The following is a 17124-nucleotide window of genomic DNA, read 5'->3' as shown; positions in this document are numbered from 1 at the left end:
TGGAAGTAGTAATAGTAATAGTAGTAAGAGTAGTAATAGTAGTAGTAGTAGTAGTAGTTGTAGTAGTAGTAACAATAATACTAATAGTGACGATAACAGTAGTAATGATGATGGTAATTAGGCTGGATCCCTATAAATAGAAGTTGACGTTTCCCACATTAAAGAAGCCGAGCGTCACCTGTAGAGATAAGTTGACGTTACCTCTGCAGAGTAGTTGACGTTACCTGCAAGAGAGGTAGTCGGCGCCACCTGCAGAGTGAAGTGTTTGTTACCTGCAAAGAGTAGTTGGTGTTACCTGCAAAGAGTAGCTCTAGGTGTTACCTGCAGAGTAGTAGTTGGTGTTACCTGCAGAGAGTAGTCTGTGTTACCTGCAGAGTGTAGTTGGTGTTAAGACTGCAGAGAGTAGTTGGTGTTTCCTGCAGAGAGTAGTTGGTGCTTACCTGCAAAGAGTAGTCCGTGTTAACCTGCAGAGAGTAGTTGGTGTTACCTGCCAGAGAGTAAGTTGGTGTTACCTGCAGAGAGTAGTCGGTGTTACCTGCAGAGAGTAATCGGTGTTACCCCTGCAGAGAGTAGTTGGTGTTACCTGCAGAGAGTAGTTGGTGTTACCTGCAGAGAGTAGTCGCTGTTACCTTTTCGCAGAGAGTAGTTGGTGTTACCTGCAGAGAGTAGTTGGTGTTACCTGCAGAGAGTAGTCGGTGTTGACCTGCAGAGAGTAGTTGGTGTTACCTCTGCAGAGAGTAGTTGGTGTTACCTGCAGAGAGTACTTGGTGTTACCTGCGTAGAGAGTAGTTGGTGTTACCTGCAGAGAGTAGTTGGTGTTACCTGCAGAGAGTAGACGGTGTTATCTGCAGAGAGTAGGCGGTGTTACCTGCAGAGAGTAGACGGTGTTACCTGCAGAGAGTAGTCGAAATCACCTGCAGAGAGTAGTCGGTGTTTCCTGCAGACCAAAGGCGGGTCCACTTGTAGAGAGAAGGCAGAGAAAAGTCCACTCTCTACATTGCTAGTAAATAATATGTCACCTAAAGAAAGAAGTCTACGTCACCTGCATTAAGAAGTCTTTAATGCTTTATCTGCAGAGAGAACTCAACATCATTAGCAAAGAGCGTTCGATATCAGCAGCAACCAGCAAAGAGAAGTCTATGTCCGTGCAGAAAGTACTCGACATCACCTGCACACACAAGTTGATTACATCTGCGATTAGAAGGTGATGCCACCTCACAAGATTTAGACTTTGGCAACTGAAGACAAGAATTTGCCATCACTTGCAATGGATGACAAGACGACGTGAGCGGAAGGTAAGATCATGCCATCTGCAAAGAAACAAGTCAATATTGGAGAGAGAGAGAGAGAGAGAGAGAGAGAGAGACTAAATGTAAAAGAAAATGAAGGAACGAACTCTTACCTGGATACTTTGTCGTCGGTTTCCCCTGCCGTGATATAAAGTCCAGGTCACCTGCGAATAGATTTCCCGTTACTCGCAGAAAGAGGCCGACGTCACGTGTAGAGAGGAATCCGCTCCATTCGCAATGAAATGGAGCATTACTTGCATCAGGAAATCAGTTTCACCCTTCAAAAAGAAAAGTCGATGTTTCCAGCAAGCAGAAGTCGATGCCACCTTCAAGGAAGAAGTCGATGATGCCTGCAATTTTTATGACGTGACACCTGTTAGGATAAAGAAGTAGAAGTAACCTGAAAAGTGAGGTAAGTTGATAACATAGTGACAGATATATAGACAAATAAACATATCGCTATCTATTTATCTATCTATCTATATATATGTATCTATCTATCTACGTCTATGTCGAAAGAGAGAGAGAGAGACAGAGACAGAGAGAGAGAGAGACAATGTCGTCGTTAGTTAAATAAAAGTTCATGCGTCACCTACATTATGAAAATCAGATCTGTCCTGATAAAAAAAAGTAAATATTACAAGGTCCTTCCTAAAATTGTTTCTAAACAGGCCAGTTATTACCTGGTGGACATAACTAGATCCTATCTCAGCTGTGCCTAGACAGACCAGTTATTACCTGGTGGACATAACTATGATCCTATCTCAGCTGTGCTTATACCAGACCAGTTATTACCTGGTGGACATAACTAGATCCTATCTCAGCTGTGCCTAGACAGACCAGTTATTACCTGGTGGACATAACTAGATCCTATCTCAGCTGTGCCTAGACAGACCAAAGTTATTACCTGGTGGACATAACTAGATCCTATCTCAAAGGTGTTTAGACAGACCAGTTATTACCTGGTGGACATAACTTCATGATCCTATCTCAGCTGTGCCTAGACAGACCAGTTATTCATCACCTGGTGGACATAACTAGATCCTATCTCAGCTGTGCTTAGACAGACCAGTTATTACCTGGGTGGACATAACTAGATCCTATCTCAGCTGTGCCTAGACAGACCAGTTATTACCTGGTGGACATAACTAGATCCTATCTCAGCTGTGCTTAGACAGACCAGTTATTACCTGGTGGACATAACTAGGATCCTATCTCAGCTGTGCTTAGACAGACCAGTTATTACCTGGGTGGACATAACTAGATCCTATCTCAGCTGTGGGCGCTAGACAGAAAGACCAGTTATTACCTGGTGGACATAACTAGATCCTATCTCAGCTGTGCCTAGACAGACCAGTTATTACCTGGTGGACATAACTAGATCCTATCTCAGTTGTAGGGACTTTCCAGGGATTTCTCCGAGAATTTTTCCCTGACAGTTGTCCTGAGGTCTTTTTTCCGGGTTGTGGTTATGGGCTATTTCCCCGGGTCTTCTTGCCCTGGGGATATATTGTTCCTGGCTCTTCTTGCTCTTGGGGTCTTCTTCCCATTTTAAGAGGGCAGAGGAGGCTGGGGGGCAGGTGACCACATTGACTGCCTCTTCAGGGATGGAGATCGGTGGCAGTTTGTGTTGTGTGGCGGAGCCGCAGAGGGATTAATATGGTGAGGGCTGCTCGGTCTTCTTGTGGATTTCCAACTGCAGATTGTGTGCATGCAGTTTTGTGGGCATGGGTGGTATTACCCTCAGCAGCTGCACAATCAACGTGGATGTTTTCGTCGATCTGGGGGCTGCCAGAAGGGCCGGTGACAGAGGCAGCTTCTGGCCTCTTACTCTCTCTTCTGATAGTACACTCCACTCTCTCCCTCCACCAAGGACTTTCTCCAACCTTCCTGAGGTTTGGCTTTTTGATGGCGGTGCAGTGGACAAAATGTCCTGCTGGTTGTCCATCCTCGTGATGAAGCCATAACCTGACCTGAAGCTGTACCTACTTGACCTTCCCCGAGGTGGTGGTGGGTGGGGAAGGAGTAGTGGGTGTGGAGGATGTGTGGAGCTCCCTGTGGTGGGCCTGACAGGCTGGGAAGAACATGTTGCTCTGGCTGCTCCTCCACCCGAACTGCTCGTGGAAGCTGTTGTTGTTGTTGTTGTTGATTCTCTCCTCATTCGGACCGGAGACCGGGCCTTGCTGTAGCCCGGTTGGTGGTGGGTTGTCTTGAGTGAGGTGGAAGGGGGAAGACAGGGCCTCAGGAATGCCCAGCACACAATGCCCTGTCTCCTGGCTGAGTTTTGCGGTGTCGTCGTGGAACTGTGTGTCGTCAGGAAGTTTCTGAAGCCAGGGGGCTCTAAATAGCTTTGGCAGACTAACTACCACCCCGCCAGAAAATGGAACTAAGCACAATCGCCTGCATACACATAAACTATGCAACCTACAAAACGTCCGAAAGCCATGAATCTCTGCCAAAAAATCCAACATAAATGAAGAAAATGTGTCATAGAAAATACTGGTATGAATATATTACCACCACTAAATTAACAGCAACAACAACAACAACAATTTAATAATGATAATAATAATAATAATAATAATAATAACAATAATAATAATAATAATAATAATAATAATCTACCTATCTATATACCTAGGCTGCTTCCCCCAGGAAAGGGAGGTAGCCGAGACAGGACGACACACTCCCCATTTACTCATCCATTCAAACACATTCATTCGCATGATCTTAGCCCCAAGGGGAGAACGGGACAGCATCCTCACCGCACCACACCGCACAAGGGTCAACTGCGCTAATGCAATGCAATCACTGACATCCGCAGAAATTCGACAGCAGAGCTCGTTTTACCCCTGCCACATCATAACAGACCCATACCCTTACCCGCACTTGACCTGACGTAGCTGATCAGACCAAATGCGGGACAATATCCCTCAGGCTGCGTCATCACCTTCATTCATTCACAATTTCTCTCCATTTATTTCTGACACGCAGCCACTCTTCCTTGCTCAACAAACATCCCTCTCGCATCCAGCACTCTCTTCACACTGTCCGCCCATCCTATTCGTGGTCTTCCTCTCAGCCTTACACCTCTCACATCAGATCTAGTTATCTTTTCTACCAATCGCTCATTATCCATTCTCTCCATACGCCCAAACCATCGCAACACCCTCTGCTCAACTCTACCAGCCATCTCCCGAACAACTCCAGTTCTCCTTCGCACTTCATCATTTCGCAATTTTTCGATCCATACGCTGTCACTCCACACATACTCCTCAGACACATCATCTCCATTACATTCAAATCTTTTCCTCTCTGCTACACCCATATTCCATGTTTCAGCCCCATATAACGCAGTCGGTACCACAAATGACCCTCATACAGCCCTCTTCTTTACATCCATTCTAAGCGTATGCGACATCTAAATACTTTTTTCATTCACTCCCAGCACCCTTTTCTCACTTCATTTATTCTAAACTTCACTTCTGCATCTATTCTTCCATCCACAGCAAAATGTGACCCTAAATATTTAAAACACCTCCCTCCTCAAGCAACTCACCATTCTGGGAAACTATGCTCATCCTCCTACCATCTACCAACCTCGTACACTTCATCACTTTACTCTTATTCTCATTTACTTTCAATTTGCTCCTTTCACACACCCTTCCAAACTCCTCTTACCAACTGTCTCAGTCTCTCCTCTGAATCAAGCCACCAGTGCAGTATCATCTGCAAATAGCAGCACAGCTTAAGATTCCACTCTCCTATCGACATTCACCAGACTCAGACTTCACCTAAAACACTTGCATTCACCTCTCTTGCAACACCATCCATGTAAATATTAAACAAATTCAAAGGCCACATCACACATCCCTGTCGCAGCCCCACTCTCACAGGAAACCAGCTTCACTCACAGCATTTCCCACTCTTACACACGCTGTGGCTTATTTACATAAAAACTTTTCACCCCCTTATACAGTAACCTACCATCAAGTCCATACAATCTTAAAACAGTTCACATAGCCTCCCTATCAATTCTATCATACGCTTTCTCTTAAATCCATGAATGCCTAAAACACATCCTTGCCTTTCGCTAAATACTTTTCACACACTTGTCTCACAGGAAACACCTGGATCCACGCATCCCCTCCCTCTCCTAAAGCCACACTGTGCATCATTATTATTAATATTATAGATAATAATGTTTAATATTATTAGATTTTATTATTAATATTATTAATATTATTATAAATATTATTAATAATATTTTTCATATTATTAATACTAGTTTTATATTATTTTTTAATATTAATAATATGATTAATATTAATATAATTATTAATGATTATATTTTAATTATATTATTATTATTTTTATTTTATTATTATTATATTATTATTTTTATTATTATTATTAATTATTTTTTTAATTAATATTAAAATTATTAATTATTAGTATTATTAATTATTACTATTATCATCATTATTATTATTATTATTATTATTATTATTTTTATTATTATTATTATTATTATTTTATTATTACTATTATTATTATTAATATCATTATTATTATTATTATTATTATTATTATTATTATTTTTGTTATTATTATTTTTAAAAATAAAAACTAATAATAATAATAATAATAATAATAAGAAGTAATAATAAGAGTTATTATAATAATAATAAATAATAATAATAATAATGATAATAACAATATTATCATTATCATTATTATTATTATTATTATTATTATTATTATTATTCCTATTGTACCATTATTATATACCATTATTATTATTATTATTATTGTTATCAATATTATCATTATTATTATTAACGATATTATTATTAATATTATTAATAATATTATTATAAGTAGACGATTAAAAGGTGTCGCGTGTCATACCAACGCAAGATTGTGCTAGAAGAGTGAGAGAAAAGTTCTGGACAAAATGTAGAAGTGTGCATCGAAGACCGAGAAGTTTGGAAGGAATGGAGAGTTTTTGATCGGTGATATGAATGGTAAAAGTAGGGAATGTGAAGGTGGATGGAATAGTTGGTGAGTGGGGTGGGTATTTTGCCTGCTGAGATAGATGAGAATGGGAGTGCGTTAGTGGACATTTGTACTAGGGGGGTGGGGTTGGTGATATCAATACCCTCTCTTCAGTGCATAAAATGATCCACAGGTATACGTGGCGAGTGATGAGAAGGGGTGGGTGGTGAACTGAATGAAAGGAAGGCAATGATTGATTATATGTGTGTGGATGAAAGGATGCGAAGAATGTGTAATGGATGCAAGAGTTTATAGAGGTTGGGGAATGGACTTTCTGACCACTACTTGGTGGTGGCCAGAATTAGAATTCAAGTAAGATGGAGGAATAGAAGAAGGGAAAGACGAGAGGAAGGAGTAGTTGCAAGGAGAGTGGAAAGGTTACAAGAGGATGAGAAAAAGGCAGAGTAAGTAAGAGAGAAGTGGAAGAACGATTGGGCAAATATGAATTGGAGCAGATGGGAGATGTGAAAGGGGTGTGTGTAGGATATTTGCAGAATAGGATATATGTGCAGCAAGTGATGTGGTGTGTGGAAGGAAGAGAAGACGGAGGGGGTGCAAGGAACAGCGTGGTGGACTGAAGAGATGAAACAGACTGTGGCACAAAAGAAGAAAGCATACAATGAATGGATGAGAAATAGGGGCGTGGAAGAAGTTGAGAGGCGGAAGGAGAAAGTTATATGTAGAAAGAAAGAGAGAGGTGAAAAGATTAGTAAGAGAGAGTAAAGAAATGAGAGTGGATGAGGAATTTGGAAGGAATTCTGAGTGTAAAGTGGAGGGACCAAAGTGAAAATGTTCTGGGAAAGAGGTGAAAAGAGTAAGACAGGGTGGAAGTGGAAGGGTTAGCAGGAGTGAAAGATAAAAATGGTAGATTACATAGTGGAGAAGGAGATAGAGTGAGCAGATGGAGAGAACACTTTAAGGAATTGTTGAACATAGTGGAGGGAAGTAATGCGGTATAATGATGGCTAGGGAATGGCTGGGAGAAGGAGGGAGGTGAGAAGACAGGAAGAAATCAGTAGGATAGAAGTTATGGAAGCAATGAAGAAAAGTTAAATCGGGGAAAGCCCCAGGAATTGATGGAATGTGTGGTGAAATGCTGAAGCATGGGGAGAGATAGTAGTAGAATGGGTGAGGAAGATTTGCAGATTGGCCTGGGAGGAAGGTAGAAGTCCCGGAGGATTGGAAGTGGGTAAGATAATTATTCCCCTGTACAAAGGAAAAGGGGAAAAAGAAGAGCGTGTGGTAAATCATAGGGGCATTTGTCTTCTTAGTATAATAGGAAAATTGTATGCGGTAGGATACTTATTGAAATAGTATAGAGAGAAGAACAGAGAAATTAGTTGGAGAAGAGACAGGGAGGCTTTAGGAAGGGAAGAGGTTGTGTAGATCAGACATTCCATTCTTAGATCTTTTAGTGGAAAAGTTTCTAGTGAGAAGGGAAAGAAGTTGTACAAGTGCGGCTTTCATGGATTTGGAGAAAGCATATGACTGGGTGGATAGACAAGGACTGTGGAAAGTGTTAAGAATATATGGAGTAGATGGGAAGTTGTTGAATGCTGTAAAAAGTATGTACGATGGTGCGAAGGCTGAAGTGCGTGTGGATGGTGAACTAAGTGAATTTTTCTCTTTGAAAGTTGGGTTGAAACAGGATGTGTCATGTCTCCATGGTTGTTCAATCTGTACATGGATGGGGGTAATAAAAGAGGTACAAGGTAGGGTAGTGGATGTTGGAGTGGCAAGCCTGGTGAGAGAGGATGAGTGTTTGTAAAACCTCCCTGTACTGTTGTTTGCAGATGATACTGTGTTCTTAAATGAAGACGAAAGGGAGCTGCAAGGCTTGGTGGATGAGTTTGGGAGAGTGTGTAAGAAACTGAATCTAAAGGTGAATGTAGGCAAGAGTAAAGTGATGGTCTTTGAGAGAGGTGAAGTCAGTCAATGTGACAGCGAGGGTTGGACAGTGAGGAATTGGAAAATGTGAGTACGTATAAGTACTTGGGTAGTGTGATGAGTAAGGATGGAGGTTTGGAGGGTGAAGTGCTTGAAAGGGTACAGCAGGGAAGAAAGGTTGCTGGTTCTTTGAAAGCAGTGATAAGAAACAGGGAAGTGAGCACGGAACTGAAAAAGTTACTACATGACAGTATTGTGATACCAACTCCAACGTATGGAAGTGAAGCTTGGACGTTGTTGGAAGGAAACAAGTGAAGAGTGAGAGCAGTGGAAATGAGTTATTTAAGAGGAGCCTGTGGAGTCACATGGAGAGACAGGCTGACGAATGAGGATATAAATGAGCGTTATGGTGTGGATGTGGATGTGATAGGAAGCGTTATGAGGAACACACTGAGGTGGTTTGGCCATGTGGAGAGGATAGAGGGTGAAAAGACTGACAAAGAGAGTGTATGTAAGTGAGGTGGAGGGGGAAGAGGGAGAGGAGGCCGAGGATGAGATGGAGGGATGGGGTGGAGAAGTATATGAGAAAGGGGGTGTGAGTTGGGGAGCAGGGCAGTGAAAATGGCTGGGGACAGTGGCGACTTGGAGGCGATTTGTTTGTGGCCACCCCAAATCGGGATTGAGGCGTCTGGCAATAGATAGATAGAATATTATTATTGTTAATATTGTTATTTTTTTAATAATAATAATAATAATATCATCATTTATATTACAGTAATATTATCATTAAGAATGCAAATAATTTTATTATTAATATTATTAATAACGTTATTATTTGTATTATTATTAATATTATTTTTAAAATTGATTTTAATGTTATTGTTAATAATATTATTATCAAAAAATTATTATTAATTTTATTATCAATATTATTATTAATATTAGTATTATTAATAGTATTATTATTAATACTATTATTATTATTATTAATACTAATATTATTATTAATATTATTCTTCTTAATACTATAAGTATTAATTTTATTATCATTATTATTATTATTATTATTATTATTAATGATATTTTTAATACTATTAATATTATTATTTTAATAATAATATTTTTAATAACATTATTAATAATAATATTATTATTGATATTAATATTATTATTATTAATATTATTAATATTAGTATCATTAATGTTAATATTATTACCATGAATATGTCTATGGTGTTGAATGAAAATGAAAAGTCTAGAGTAAGAGCAGTAGAGATGGGACTGCTGAGGAATGTATGTGGAGTACAGAGGGTGGATAGGATACGAAATATTGTGATTTGTAGAAAGATGCGGAGTGAGGAAGTCGGTGGGCACCAGAATTGAAGAGAGTGTTCTGGAGATGTGGGTATGGTCATGTGGAGAGAATGGATATCAATAAGAGTGGTGAAGAAGGTATATCTGAGTGAATTCGAAGGAGAAAGGAGGCAAAGGTAGTCCACAGGTGAAGATGGAGAGATATGGTGGATGAGTGTGTAAGGATGAGAGGTTTGGAAGTCGTGGAGGCTAGGGAACTGACACGTGATCGAGCTGGCTGGATGAATTTCTGAGAAGTGCATGGTTAGTGATTTTTGGCACCCCTTTTTAACGTGGCAGCGTCTGGACTGGGACTCTGTCAGATAAGATTTTGAAGCTACAGAACGTGGTGAATGTTTTTTGGCTTATTCGATAGGAGTCAGGAATCTGGGGCTTGAATAATGAGTGAGTGGAAGCGTGGCCCAATGGATTGGGCAATTTTGGGCTGTCTGGACATTTCTACTCATCACCCTGACCTTGAGTGGGAAAGGAGGTCCGGATGATGACGATGATGATGATGATAATGATATTAATAATGTGTTAATTATGAAAAATAATATTAACAATAATATTTAATAATAATATTATTATTAATAATATTAATTGTGATAATAATATTATTGATAATATTTAATAATATTATTAATATTAATAACAATATTAATAATATTGATAATAATATTAATATTATTTTCGATAACATCATCAATAATATTAATAATTAACACTAATAATATTATTAATGTTATTACTATTAATGATAATATTAACAATATTAATAATAATGTGAATAATAATAATTATAATATTAATAATATTAATACAAAAAATTAATAATATTAATAACAATATTAATTTTATTAATAATAAAATTAATAATACTAAAAATAAAATTAAAAATATTAAAAATAATAATATTTTTTAACAACCTTATTTATCACTAATTTACATAACATTAATAATAATAATAATATTAATGAAAATAAAATTATTTAAGTAATAATAATATTAACCCTCCTGCTCACGATAAGTTTTAATAAATTTTCTGGCTCACGATTTTATACGACGATGCCGCCTGGCTGGGATCTGAAATGCGAAGCAATTTGAGGGAATAGAAACACATTCTTGCCTTTTTTCGCCACCCAAAAATCCATGTATTCCCATGAAACCTTTCTCAAGGTAGGCATCGATGTTTGTTCCTATCTGATAAACAGGACCAAAACACAGGAAAACACCAGCAAAAAAAGTTATTAGCCCTGGAAGCATGGTCGAGTAAACTGTTTTCTACTTCCCAACATCGCCGTTTGAATGTTTTCCATCATACAGGAAAATGATCTAATAAGTTTTTATAGAGAATTTCATCAGCTTTCCAACGAAACAAAATCCGGTTGAGATATGATGTATACTTTTCGAGAAAATGGCTTAAAAAAGCTGAAAGCCATTTTCGGAAAAAAATTCACTGACCTCTGATAGCTAAATTTTCCCAGACTTACCCTAATGTTTTTATTACATAGTAATATGCCCAAATTCACCAGCTTTCCTATCTCAAATCAGAACCCCATTCGCCTCATAGTTCTCGAGTAAATCGAAAGAAAGTATTAAGGGCACTCTGTCCGTGATTGACTTTCGTGATGCGTGGCACGGGCGTATCGCAATGTTCCCGCCTAGGTAACAACGTGAATCTTATCATAAATATTACATCGTTATGTATTGTACATACATAGAATTTATACGCTCTTTATCATGGTTCAAACGTGAAATCGATACGTCCAATAGTTTTTCGAGTAATTGGCCAATAGACAAAGTGAGAGTATTACTACGAGCGTTAATCAATGGTAACAACCCATGAAGAGACACTCATTTCCACCGCCTTTCTCGCACAAAACGTAACATAATGCTTACATTTGGTATTGATCATACGTAGAATTTAGTGGTATAGATCGTATGGTTGTTACAGAAATCGATAAGTCTAATGGATTTTCGAGTAATTGGCCGACGACAAAGTGAGGTTAGTACTCCGAGCGCATGTCACTGATAACAAAAGCGAGGGGAAAAAAAAAAACGCCTTTTACCCCTAAAACGCTACTAAAGGCTTACATTTTGTATTGTTCATACGAAGAATTTAGTGGTATTGATGATGGTTGTAACAGAAAATCGATGTCTAATAGTTTTCAAGTAACTGGCCGACAAAGTGAGGTTATTACTCGGCGAATGTCACTGATAAACGAGTAAAAACATTTCCTAAGCCTTTTACCCCAAAAAACGCTACCAAAGGCTTACATTCTGGTATTTATCCGACGTAGAATTTAGTGGTATTGATGAAGGTTGTAACAGGAAATCGATAAATCTAATAGTTTTCGAGTAATTGGCCAACAAAGTGAGCTTACTCTTCCGATCGCTACCAACTTTTACACACTGTTTTCCTTGCACACCTGCCTGAAGACTATGCTACCAACTTTTTTCCCCTATCTGTACAGACTGTTACATCTTCCATGGATGTTTTCCTATTGTTATAACCTACTACACATAAACAACTCTTCTATAGTTACCTGTGGAGATTTAGTTTCTTTCATATGTGTAATCTGTAGGAGAAAATGGTTATTTGTCTGAAAGTTGGAGAGGTAATGAAGTAATAGATTACTATATATATCAACAAAATTTGAGAACTCACTTCCTCCAGGGATTGTTGATCCAGTTAGACCAGGGATTTGAGAAGATGAGGAGTTATGTAGTGTGTGTGTGAGTCAGCTTCTCCCCTGAGAGTATGAGGCAAACGCTATTTTGGCACACACCACACTCGTTCATGGAAACTCAGCTTGTTTGACGTATATTTCATACAATTCCATACGCATTTACACTATCAGAATCACAATAATTCCAGCCCTAAAACACCATTAATTCCCCACTCCGACTTCAGGTTTGCCCCTTCACAACATTCTGTTTCATGCCGTACGTAACGCTTGCTGGCTCCATAATTTCACCAAGCCATCCACAGTATCTTTCATACAATATATATTTATGCCTTGCTTCATTTATACGTATTTCCACTCACGCCATACGGCCTACGGGGGGGGGGGGGCGGGTGGCGAAACCGCTACACTGACCATCGTCTGGCTCCAAGGCCCAACGGCTGCTAATGGCCAGAATTGTTTTTCAATACATATATGTATGTTCCATCGACAATATTACGTCACTATATGTTCACATACAATGTATTATCTCACTGAGTCAATAGGGCCTTTGCCTCGGGCGAGAGGGGAGAATTATGGACGATTTAAAGGGAACCACGAGCTGTCAAACACCACTGCCTGACTGCTCGACAAACACTGAGGTTGGAGGAGCGGGCTGGGTAGATAAGGCAAAGCAGCATTGCCAATGACTTACCTGCAGAGAGCATTAGCGGAGCTATGACGCATCAAAATCATGCAAATCGGCCTATAAGTTTTTCTGGCCACGATTATTTTGGTGCTTAAACCACGCGATTAGTGTGACTGTGCCATTTCACAATGGAGGCCACGTCCTCCGAATTAATTGACCGTGTCTAATAATAATAATAGTAATAATAATAATATTAATAATAATATTAATAATAATAATTTTATTATTATTAATAATACTAATAATAAAATTAATAATAATTATAACAATAATAAAAATATAATTAATAATAATAATAATAGCAATATTAATATTAACAGGAATAATAAAAGTATAAATATTAATAAAAATAATATTAATAATAATAATAATAACATTAATATTAATAACCATATTAATATTAATAATAATAGTAATAATAAAAATAATATTAAATTAATATTAATATTAATTACAACATTAAAATTAATTATAATAATAATAATTAATAATTATATTGATAATAATTTTATTATTAGTATAATATTAATATTAATAATAATAATAATAATAATAATATTAACATAATAATAATAAAAATAATCATAATAATAATAATAATAATAATAATAATAATTATATAAAAAAGAATTAATAGCAATAATATTAAAAATAATAATATTAAAACAATATTAATATTAAAAATCTTAGAAAATAATAATAATAACAATAATAATAATAATAATAATAACAATAATATAATAATAAAAAAATGATAATAACAATATAAATAATATTTTTCAAATTAATAATATTCATAATAATAGAAAATAATATTAATGAAAAGAAAATATGTAATATTAAAACTAAGATTAATATTAATATTAGTTTCAGTATTTATAATAATTTTTATAATCTTATTGTTAACAAAGAATTTTAATAATAATGATATTAATAATAATATTAATATTAATAAAAATTATAACAATAATTTTAATATAAATAACAATATTAATATTATTATTAATATTGATACTAATAATAATAATAATAATAATAATAATAACAATAATGATATGAATAATATTTATTATCATATTAATAATATTCATAATAATATTAATAATATTCATAATACTATTAATAATAATATTAATAATATAATAATATATTGTTATCACTATTAATAATAATATTAATATAATATTAATTAAATATAATAATATATAATATAATAATAATAATAAAAACAATAATAATAATAATAAAAATAATAATAATAATAATGATAAATATAATAATAGAAAATAATAATAAAAATATTCTTATTATTAAGAGTAATAATAATAATAATATTAATAATAATAATAAAATTTTGATAAAAATAGTAATAATAATAATAATAATAATAATATTATTATTATTATTATTATTATTATCATCATTATTTTCATTATTATTATTATTATTAAATAATATTAAGTATAATTTTTATAATAATTTTTATAATAATAATAATCATAATAATAATAATAATATTAATAATAAATCTAATATAAAAATTTTCATAATAACAATTTTAATAACTAATAATATTAATATTAATATTAATTTTTTGATTGATAGTAACATTAATATTGACAATAATATTAATTTTGATAATGATATTAATATTCATAAAAATATTAATCATATTTGAATATTAGTATTGATTATAATATTGATATTGATAATAATATTAATATACATAATAATATTCATATTGATATTATTACTAATATTATTATTAATATTAAAATTAATTTTAATATTATATTTAATAATAATATTAATATTAGTAATAATATTAATATTAATGTTAATAAAATTAATATTATGATATTAATATTAATATTATTAATAATTGTAATATGAATATTAATAATATTAGTAATAATAATGTTAATTACAATATTAATAACAACATAATAATATTAATAATAATATTAATAGAGATAATAATAAAAATATTAATAATAATAATTAATAATAATAATGATAATAATAATAATAATAATAATAATAATAATGATAATACAAAATAATAATAACAATAATAAGAGAAGTAGCAGTACTATTAGCCCAGTAGTAATAGTGGTAGTAGTAATAGTAATTGTAGTAAGAGTAGTAATAGTAGTAGTAATAGTAGTAGTAGTAGTAGTAGTAACAATAATACTAATAGTGACGATAACAGTAGTAATGATGACAGTAGTGAAGCAGATCCCTATAAATAGAAGTTGGCGTTTCCCGCACAAAGAATGACGTCACCTGTAGAGATAAAGTTAGCGCGTTACCTCTGCAGAGTAGTTGACGTCACCTGCAGAGGAAGTAGTCGGCGTCACCTACAGAGTGAAGTGTTTGTTACCTGCAAAAGAGTAGTTGGTGTTACCTGCAGAGAGTAGTTGGTGTTACCTGCAAAGAGTAGTCGGTGTTACCTGCAAAGAGTAGTTGGTGTTACCTGCAAAGAGTAGTTGGTGTTACCTGCAAAGAGTAGTCGGTGTTACCTCCCAAGAGTAGTATGTGTTACCTGCAAAGAAGTAGTTGGTGTTACCCTGCAAAGAGTAGTTGGTGTTGTTACCTGCAAGAGAGTAGTTGGTGTTACCTGCAGAGAGTAGTTGGTGTTACCTGCAGAGAGAAGTGTTTGTTACCTGCAGAGAGAAGTTGGTGTTACCTGCAAAGAGTAGTCGGTGTTACCTGTAAAGAGTAGTTGGTGTTACCTGCAGAGAGTAGTCGGTGTTACCTGCAGAGAGTAGTCGGTGTTACCTGCAGAGAGTAGTTGGTGTTACCTGCAAAAAGGGAAGTAGTCGGTGTTACCTGCAGAGAGTAGTCGGTGTTACCTGCAGAGAGTAGTTGGTGTTACCTGCAAAGAGTAGTCGGTGTTACCTGCAAAGAGTAGTTGGTGTTACCTGCAGAGAGTAGTTGGTGTTACCTGCAAAGAGTAGTCGGTGTTACCTGCAGAGAGTAGTTGGTGTTACCTGCAAAGAGTAGTCGGTGTTACCTGCAAAGAGTAGTCGGTGTTACCTGCAAAGAGTAGTTGGTGTTACCTGCAGAGAGTAGTCCTTGGTTACCTGCAGAGAGTAGTCGGTGTTTACCTGCAGAGAGTAGTCGAAATCACCTGCAGAGAGTAGTTGGTGTTGCCTGCAGAGAGTGAACGGTGTTACCTGCAGAGAGTAGTTGGTGTTACCTGCAGAGAGGTAGTTGGTGTTACCTGCAGAGAGTAGTTGGTGTTACCTGCAGAGAGTAGACGGTGTTACCTGCAGAGAGTAGTTGGTGTTACCTGCAGAGCGTAGTCGGTGTTAGCTGCAGAGAGAGTAGTCATGGTTACCTACAGAGAGTAGTCGGTGTTACCTGCAGAGAGTAGTCGAAATCACCTGCAGAGAGTAGTTGGTGTTACCTGCAGAGAGTAGACGGTGTTACCTGCAGAGGAATAGTCTGTGTTTCCTGCAGACCAAAGGCAAGGTCCACTTGTAGAGAGAAGGCAGAGAAAAGTCCACTTCACATTGCTAGTAAATAATACGTCACCTAAAAGAAAGAAGTCTACGTCACCTGCATTAAGAAGTCTTTAATGCTTTATCTGCAGAGAGAACTCAACATCATTAGCAAAGAGCGTTCGATATCAGCAGCAACCAGCAAAGAGAGAAGTCTATGTCCGTGCAGAAAGTACTCGACATCACCTGCACACACAAGCTGGATTACATCTGCGATTAGAAGATGATGCCACCTCAGAAGATTTAGACTTTGGCAACTGAAGACAAGAATTTGCCATCACTTGCAATGGAAGACAAGTCGACGTGAGCGGTAAAGATCATGTCATCTGCAAAGAAACAAGTCAATAAGGAGAGAGAGAGAGAGAGAGAGAGAGAGAGAGAGAGAGAGAGAGAGACTAAATGTAAAAGAAATGAAGGAACGAACTCTTACCTGGATACTTTGTCGTCGGTTTCCCCTGCCGTGATATGTCCAGGTCACCTGCGAATAGATTTCCCGTTACTCGCAGAAAGAGGCCGACGTCGCGTGTAGAGAGAGTCCACGTCCCATTCGCAATGAAATAGACATTACTTGCATCGGGAAATCAGTTTCACCTTCAAAGAAAAGTCGATGTTTCCAGCAAGCAGAAGTCGGTGGCACCTTCAAGGAAGAAGTC

Source organism: Coenobita brevimanus, chromosome 14, assembly GCF_032717465.1.
Source record: "Coenobita brevimanus isolate Jiangsu-jjx chromosome 14, ASM3271746v2, whole genome shotgun sequence".
Taxonomy (NCBI): domain Eukaryota; kingdom Metazoa; phylum Arthropoda; class Malacostraca; order Decapoda; family Coenobitidae; genus Coenobita; species Coenobita brevimanus.
Note: the sequence above shows the minus strand (reverse complement) of the source record.